The following is an 8,201-nucleotide window of genomic DNA, read 5'->3' on the forward strand; positions in this document are numbered from 1 at the left end:
CAACGATGTTAAAGAGGCAGAGTTTACTTCTACATTTAGAAGACAAATTATTGAAATTAAATAATGATATTCAGCGAGTTTAATTATTTTACAATGTAACGCAAGTACATTGTAAGTAACTGTAATTAAAATACCTAAAAATGAACAGGTTACTCTACTTTTTCAGTGGAAAAGTAATTTAATTACAGTAACGCGTTACTTAGTAACACATTGCACCCAACACTGGTCGGGGGACTCTATCCTTGGGGTGGACCAATTTTTGGCGCAGTGTGTTTTGGGGTTAAAAAGCCACAGAGACCCGGCGTTTAGAAAAAATGCGTCTCAACTGTTCCGATACTCCTGACACATATGGGATCACTGCAGGTTTTCGCTTGGGCAGCGGTTGTCCTTCTCTCCTGGATCGGCTGGAGCTTTCTTTAGGTGTCTTTCCAGCTTTGACAAAAGTCCAGCTGGGATAACTACATTTACTCAGGGCCTTCTTCATGTGCTGTTCTTCTGCCTCCCTGGCCGCTGTGTCATTGGGGATGGTGTTTGCTCTGTGTTGTAGTGTTGAGCATGCAGCGTACTCAACCTCTGGGCGACCACTATGGTTGCAATGCAAGTCCACAAATCACCTGGGATGAGGCAACCGATCCTGGTGGTGCAGGTTTGCAGTTAATCACCATCTAATTTATAAACACAGACAGATTGCTATCATATTGTGGCTGCATCGCTGCATCGCTGCATCAAATAGTGACACAAAACTGTGAGTTACCGTGAGGTTTGTGACAGGTAGTTTACTAAAAATATATAGTTGATATATAGTTACAATGACCATATCTCCGCTGTAGACTGCTCCACAATCTTCCTCTCCCTCAGGAACAGAAATCAGCTGAGGAGGAGTTCACAGGACAAAAAAAGCCTGTTTGATTTGTTTTCTTTCAACTCAACCTTTATGGATACAGCTGGGGGGAAAAAACAATAATTTAACACAAAGTATAAGACAAATAATGCCATAATTGTAACTCTAATGTAATGACTGAATTGGGTTGGTAACATGTTACATTACATGTTACCAAACAGGTGTTTTCAGCAGCACTGAATTATTTTATTATTAATTACTATTAATAATAATAATTCAGTGTCCAACCTGTATGGCCAATTGGACCATGTACATTGATTTTGGCTTTTCTACATTTTTGAATATTAATGCAATTAATACAATATTTCTTATTTTACTTAGACAGATGTCTGCCCGGGATCCTAAAGTGGGAGCTCACAAAGAGCTAGTGTTTCCTCTTAATTGGCTGGATATGCCTGACATACACGAACACGAACAGTGCACAGGGCAGCCTGGCGCTGATCCCTGCTTCAAGCCCTCAGTGGGAGTTATTCGTAGCCTTCGGCATGAACGCATGGTTGGGCTGGAGGATTACCCCTTTCCTGTCCGGCAACCACCTGCAGCAATGCCTGTGGACCTATGGAGCATGGAGTTCACTAATCTTTTTGGTAGATATTATACCAAGCAAGAAGGCAATTTCAGGGACAGACATTTCAGGTCAGTGTCCTCAAGCTGTTTGAAAGATGGCACTGAGGACAAGGTCCAGGTACCAAGGGGTAGCCAGGGCACAGATATGTGAATTGTAAGTTGCTGGGCAACCCTCAGGAACCATCTTTCATGCCCGTCTCCTAGAGGCATAGAGAGGGATGCCATACGTTTATGAGACATTCGGGGTGCCGTACTCACACGGGGCAAAGACAGCCATAACATAGAAACCAGAAGACAACACACAAACACACACATTGGGTTTCCCATGTCTCAACGGGTAAGACACGAAGCATCCCCACACCACTGCTCTTATTGTTTATCTTACGGTGTGAATGAGATGCTTGATGTTACATATTATGAACTGGGAAGCCTGAGAGTGAAACTTGTGAGAACAAGCTGGGTTCCTCTAGCAGGCCAGAGAAGCTTTTGCTTGCTGAGCTAACGCGTTAGCCACAGCCAGGTCATGCTGGCTGTGTAAACCCGCAAAACTGTGGGCAATACGCCAGGGGATACGGCCGGTTGTAGGACCCTAGGCGTGCAACAGTGCTACTGTGCAACCCTCATGACCGTGAGACAAGGTGCCACCAACTAGTCTCACTGTAGCTTATAAGCTTTTAATGATCTAATCATTTTTTTTCATAACAGAGACAGGCTCCCAACCACGAAGGTAAACAGACACACCCTGCCTCCTAAACCACAGTGTGCCACACAAAGTACATGCATGCAACCAAGTGGAGATCAAACAATCACCAATTTGATCTCTCTCTAGAGAGCTAGTCTCGATATGATAACGAACACATTTTCTTTCACGCTACACTGAGCTCACCGTCTTGGTAACAGCTCAGCCTCTTTGCTCTTCCTGGTGTGGCTTCACAATAAAATGTGCCAGCGTCATCATTACTGCTGCCGACGGTTTTTATGTTTAAAACTGAGGCTGCGTCTGCTTAATGTTGTCAGACTGTTTATTCATACGCTGCTCCTAAATACATTTGTATTGCAGGTCTGTTTTTCATAGCAAATGTGGGTGAAACACTTGCATTTACATAGTTTAACACATCGGTGCACCACAGAGCCGCGCATCACACAATGCATTGAAGAAAATACATTTTGTCAAGAATTTTTTTAAATTAAGTTATTTAATTGATGAGTCGTTGCAGCCATAGTTGAAAGTTATGTCCAATTTTTTGGGTGGTCTTTGGCATTCTTCAGTACATTCTGTGCAGTTGACCCAGAGCAAATCATATAAGACGCATGTTAGAGAACGTAACACCACAAATGTGTGAAGAAAGAGTAAAAGATTAAGTATCAATTTATTTCTAATGTTCTGTTTTCAGCACTCCATTCAGCATCTGCTGAAACTGTCACTAGAGATCAACTAATCCCGCCTATTATTTATTTATTGCCTGTAAGGACTGCAGTTCCATCATAAACATGAAGCTTAAATTGTGCCCCAATCTGCATATTTACATTTTGCGAACTGAAATCTGCTGTTTTGCTTTGTAATAACAGCTTACATAAGATGTGCAGGAGATGACATTGCTGCTTGTATGCAAATTCAATTCAATTCATCTCAATTTCAAGTAATAGCCCAAGAAAAAAAAATGGTGAACAAAATACAGAAATTCTCAAAGATTATGTAAAAAACGGGCTTTAATATAAACTTCACTGGAAATGTTATTTATAATTTTACTCTTTTTCTTATTATTTGATAATCATTATATGATCATTTTGAGCACTATTAAGCACAGAACTTGAGTCAATCATCATTGTGTGAACTACTTTATTACCTTTGATCATTGATTATTGTTCATGTATTTTTTTCCTTTGCACTAAAATGGAACTTTTCTTCATGTGCAAAGTTGTGTGAAGTTAGTACCAACTACTTTTAAGTAGTTATCAACTACAGGCTAACTTTCTATAAACTCCTCAGCTAAATACAAAGGTGGACTATCCAATGGACTATGATCAGGTTGCTACAAATCAGTTATGCCTGTTGATCCACTATGAAATGCATTATTTCAGCAGTTGCTTGTTTCCCTGACTAATAAAAATCACAATGGCATGATTAATGGAAGAAAGTTTGTATTACCAGTTGGTCTGAACAAACTACAACTATCATAGCAATAAGCCTGTAATAACATTACTACTGATGGTTTCCAACAGTAGAATACAGAGGAGGTGAGGCGTCTTTGGTGTGGTTGGCTGTGCTGAAATGTACATGAGGCGTGGAGTACAAAACATCTGCATGGCCACAGGGGGCGCTGTTGGTGGCAGCAATCTTACTCAAGTCCTCTTCACTCTGGAAGATACAAATCAGTCTTTAACTATTTTCTAAACAAATTCAATTGTACAGATACACAAAGATTCAAATTTATATAGCACAAATTCACATTTCTTTTTTTCAGAGTTTACATCATTTAAAAAAAGGGGTTACACCCAGCTGTGCCTTGTTAGTAAAAAAAAATAAAAAAAGGGGGGGGGGGGGAAGAAAAAGGAAAAAAAGAAAAGAAAAAGAAAATAGGTAGAAATCACAGAAATAGATACTATAATGATGCAAAAACAAATTGCAGCAACACAAAGTGCTTCTTATGAAATCATCCTGAATCCTTGACTGTAAGAGGACCATGATCTTTATATTGATGGATGATTCCACAGTTCCCACTACCTGATAAAATCCAAAAATGCTGTGGCATGAAACCTGAAAAATCAAGTACTTACTTTGTTCTGAGGACGGGTGACAAGACTGTAGTCATCTGTGCTTTCAACTCTGTTTCCTTGGGGGCATTTGGCAGTGGTGTAAATTGAAAATACTCCTTCAGGAGGTAAATTGCTCAATCTGTCCCCCTCTCTGATCTCTTCATAGAACTGACCGGCCTGGAGGACAAAAAAAAAGTTAATTGAAATCAAATGAAGCTAAAATCAAGTTCAGGTGTCTTGTAATTCCTAAAACTCACCGTTGTAATGTCAGGGGACTCTGTTTCCACAGGAGGCCCTGAAGAACAAGCAAAAAGTAAACATCTGTCTTTAATATGCTGCTCCAATGCTGTTTAAAAAAACCTAAGGGAACACTTTAAAAACACATCAGATGTCAATTAATCTCATTTGGCAATTGCCAGTCAGGCTCCACGGTGCCAGGTAATGAACAGAGGGCCCACTAAAGTACATTGGCAACTCAGGCCACCCTCATGAAGTCTATTTCTGATTATTTAGTCAGAGACCTTCACACTAGTACACCTTTTGGAGGTCATTTTGCACAAAGTAGCAAATACCAGCCCTGCTGATGTTGCTGAGTTGGACTATCTATGCAACCTGTGTAAGGTCCAGGTATCACCTCATTCTACCAGTAGTGACACTGACATTAGTCAAAAATACAGAAGAAAAAAGATGGGGAAGGTAAAATTGTCAGTGGTCTCCAGTTGTAAAACGATTCTTGTTTTGGGGGGGTTGCCTCATTGTTGTCATCAATTCATTAACACCAAAGGAGCTGAAAGATTATTATCCTGATTACATTTTTTCATTCATTATTCTAATAAGAAATTGCAAAGATTACTGACTTCACAACTGTCAGGAGTTCAATAACTTGCTGTGACTAGTCACGGTTCTGAATCCTAAATGAACATCTGGTCGTGTGGTTAAAAATAGAGTTGCATTCACTGCCACAGCAAAGTCACAAGCCATGAAGCTGCCACATCTGGCTGCATCTCAGATGTTGTGTTTATGACTTTAACTTTAAACACTCATCAAAAATCCAGTTTTTCGATCCCCTTTTACTGTAATCATGAAGTGATGATAAAACTTTCTGGTTTCTTTGGCCATTCAAAGCTATATATATATTTTTTACTTTGACTCAATCTTAGATCTCTAAATGTTTGTTCAACAACATAGTGTATAACAGTATCATCATTAGGAGTCTAAGAATATAAGGTGTTAAACAGAAACTTTATGGTAAATATGGCAGAGCGATGATACTGTTATGCAACTTGCGACCCTTTTTTTTAAAGTGAGAAAGTTGCCATAAGTCGCCCTCATAAGCCTCAAGCTTTGATTAGGGAGCTGGGGGAGGAATCAGGGTTCATGATGCAGAAGCACTTTTAAGAATTACCAGCTACATATATTAATACATTTTTGCAAGGCAGCTTGTTTAAGGTTGGCGATAGACATCAATACCGTGTTTTCTGAAGTGATGAAGAAAACTGTCTTATGTGCATGTTTATTTTAGGCTCACCTTTAGGTTTACTGGCCCTCCTCTTCTTGCAGAAAATCAGCAAAGCCACTGGTAAGACAGTGATCAGAATAAGAGCCACCACAGGCAGCGTACCTGCAGTAACTTACCACAAGATATTTGCTTTAGTCAAACAGTGTAAATATATGGCCTAAAGGCTTTACTCACTTTTCAGAAAAACTGCATATATATATATATATATATATATATATATATATATATATGACGACGTCTTAATCTGCTTTTTGGATGTTTACAGGTTAAAATTGTCTTTTTTGTTGCTTAACATTCAAAGCTTTCAGGTTGTCAACACTTGTTCTCTAATGTTTTGCTTCACAAAAGATGAGAATGGTACAGCAAACAAGGAACCAACTCTGAGTACCTTTCGAAAATGATGGTAACATTTAACTGCTTTACCTATCATTTCAAGGGTTTCTTGTCTTTGCTAAAGCAGTTTTTAGTTCTTCACAGGTTTAGTTGTACTTCCAGTGAACTAAATGTTTGACTGACTCTTTCCAACTCTGCGTTTAACCACAGAAACCAATAACATGTAAGAGGCAGATGAAAATGAAAAAATGCTAAGACAGTTTATCGCTACAACTGCTCAACAAGAAGCTTAAATTTACTGATCAACTAGAAGTAAAAAGGAAACAAAGACAAATAATACTGAGAATAACAAAATTAAAGAAATATTAATAAATTGACCCACCAAGAAAGATGAAACAGACCAAAGCACGGAAGACTTTCATACTGAGGTTCTGAGGCATACTGATACTCAGATGGCTTCTCTTCTGTTTTCACTTTCAAACGAGGAAGTTTTCACTTCTCTTTTATGATGTGGTCCCTTCTTCAAACAAATCTCTCACACACACATGCACACACACACACACACATACACTTTTGGTAAAGTTGTTAGTGAACAGCTGCTTATTTACAGAGTCATAGACCCAATGGAATTACAACTGTGTGAGCTCCAAGTAACTGGCTCTGGTAGGTTGAGTGTTGATGTTTAAAGAACAATTCAAATGACAGTAGACTTCAAACCAAGTAGTTTTATGTGCATTTTTATTTGCCTTTCCTATTTGAAAATTGTCAGTTAAACTCTCAACATCACAAAAGTACCAGATGAATAATGAAGGCGTCATGGCCTTGAACACAGTTTTGTTATGCTGAGTGAACGGACTCTATGGCAGAACACACAGAAGCGCAGAAAATGCAGGGAGTGCTCTTTATTTGTGGTGTCAAAGTTATTTGCACGGGATGAAATTATACAGAGGGACAAACAGAGGGAAACCAGGGGAGGAGGCTGACACGTATTCGGAGGGAAAGGGGTTACCCGCGCACGCAGGGTGGATCTATAAGAAAAAGAAAAACGAAACTTTAGAGGGAGATGCCAAACCACCGGTAAGAAACAACAATAAACATGGGGAGAGTTGGAGAGCTCACTTGTCACACTGGCTGTACGGGCTCGGGCGGGGATTCTCAGGATGTGGGAGAAACGCTGTAAATGATCTCCGTAGTGATCCCGGAAATGCGGCTTCACAAACAGCTGACAGGTAAGCGGGTGATGGATCCGGCTGAGGATACAGGACAACAGGTAAGCAAACAAAATCCAAGACATAGGTTGGCCGTAATGCACACCGCGGAGAATTAAACACGTTACCACTCGAGGAGGTGGCAATACTCCGACACCAGACGTCAGTCGCGCTGCTCCTAAGTAACGCTCCATCAAATGACGTCTGATGCACCGCCAGTGTGTCAGCATCCCGTGACACACCACCCCGCCTACCTGAGCTGAAAACAGAAGCAGACCCCGTGACACCACACCAGAGAAACCCCACCAACTCCTAACAAGTTTAAGGTACAACTACATAACAATAAGACAGAGGTCGGGAGAGTTGAAACAGAAATTTTCCATCGCCGTATATTTATTTTGAATCATTCCATCATTCCATCAAGACCCTACCATAACACAGAGAAAACCCCAACAACCAGACGACGCACCTATGAGGAACCACTTGGCAATAGTGGGAAGGGAAAATTTCCGTTTTACCAGGTAGAAACCTCCACAAACAGAACCAGGCTCAAGCAGGGGCAGCCATCAGCCATGGCCGATTGGGAGTGAGGGGAGGAAGACAGGACAAGAGACACAATGTGGAAAAGAGCCAAAAATGTATAATAACAAATGAATAAATACAGAGTGGTGCATAAAAACAAACAGTGAAAAAAAGATCAATGAAGAAGAAAGATGCAGTTGTCATAGTTTAAAATGGAGCTGGTTTCTGTCTACACATAAATGACGAGGAGCAAAGAGGAGAGAGAAGCCATTACCGAAGAGTTGAGGTCAGCTGTCTGTGCGTGTGCATGTGTGTGTGTACACAAGGTAGCCCAGGAGATGGAGCTCCGGGCTCCAATCTGCATGCCTAAGTATCCTCGAGCAACATACTTAAA

The 8,201-nt window shown here is 40.4% G+C and overlaps 2 long non-coding RNA genes across 2 annotated transcripts; both read right to left on the minus strand.

The window, feature by feature from the left end:
• Positions 1 to 1,157: 1,157 nt before the first annotated feature.
• LOC146494160 (uncharacterized) lies at positions 1,158 to 5,908 on the minus strand. The gene is made up of 4 exons (XR_014871541.1): positions 5,754 to 5,908; positions 4,483 to 4,520; positions 4,247 to 4,402; positions 1,158 to 3,827 (listed from the first exon to the last, which is right to left on the minus strand). It is a non-coding gene; the product is annotated as an uncharacterized LOC146494160 (long non-coding RNA).
• A 95-nt stretch (positions 5,909 to 6,003) lies between these two features.
• Positions 6,004 to 7,607, minus strand: LOC146494161 (uncharacterized). Its single transcript, XR_014871539.1, has 3 exons — positions 7,414 to 7,607; positions 7,197 to 7,327; positions 6,004 to 7,105 (listed from the first exon to the last, which is right to left on the minus strand). It is a non-coding gene; the product is annotated as an uncharacterized LOC146494161 (long non-coding RNA).
• Between the last annotated feature and the right edge of the window lie 594 nt (positions 7,608 to 8,201).

The sequence above is a fragment of the Neolamprologus multifasciatus genome, chromosome 20, assembly GCF_963576455.1.
Source record: "Neolamprologus multifasciatus chromosome 20, fNeoMul1.2, whole genome shotgun sequence".
Classification (NCBI taxonomy): Eukaryota; Metazoa; Chordata; class Actinopteri; order Cichliformes; family Cichlidae; genus Neolamprologus; species Neolamprologus multifasciatus.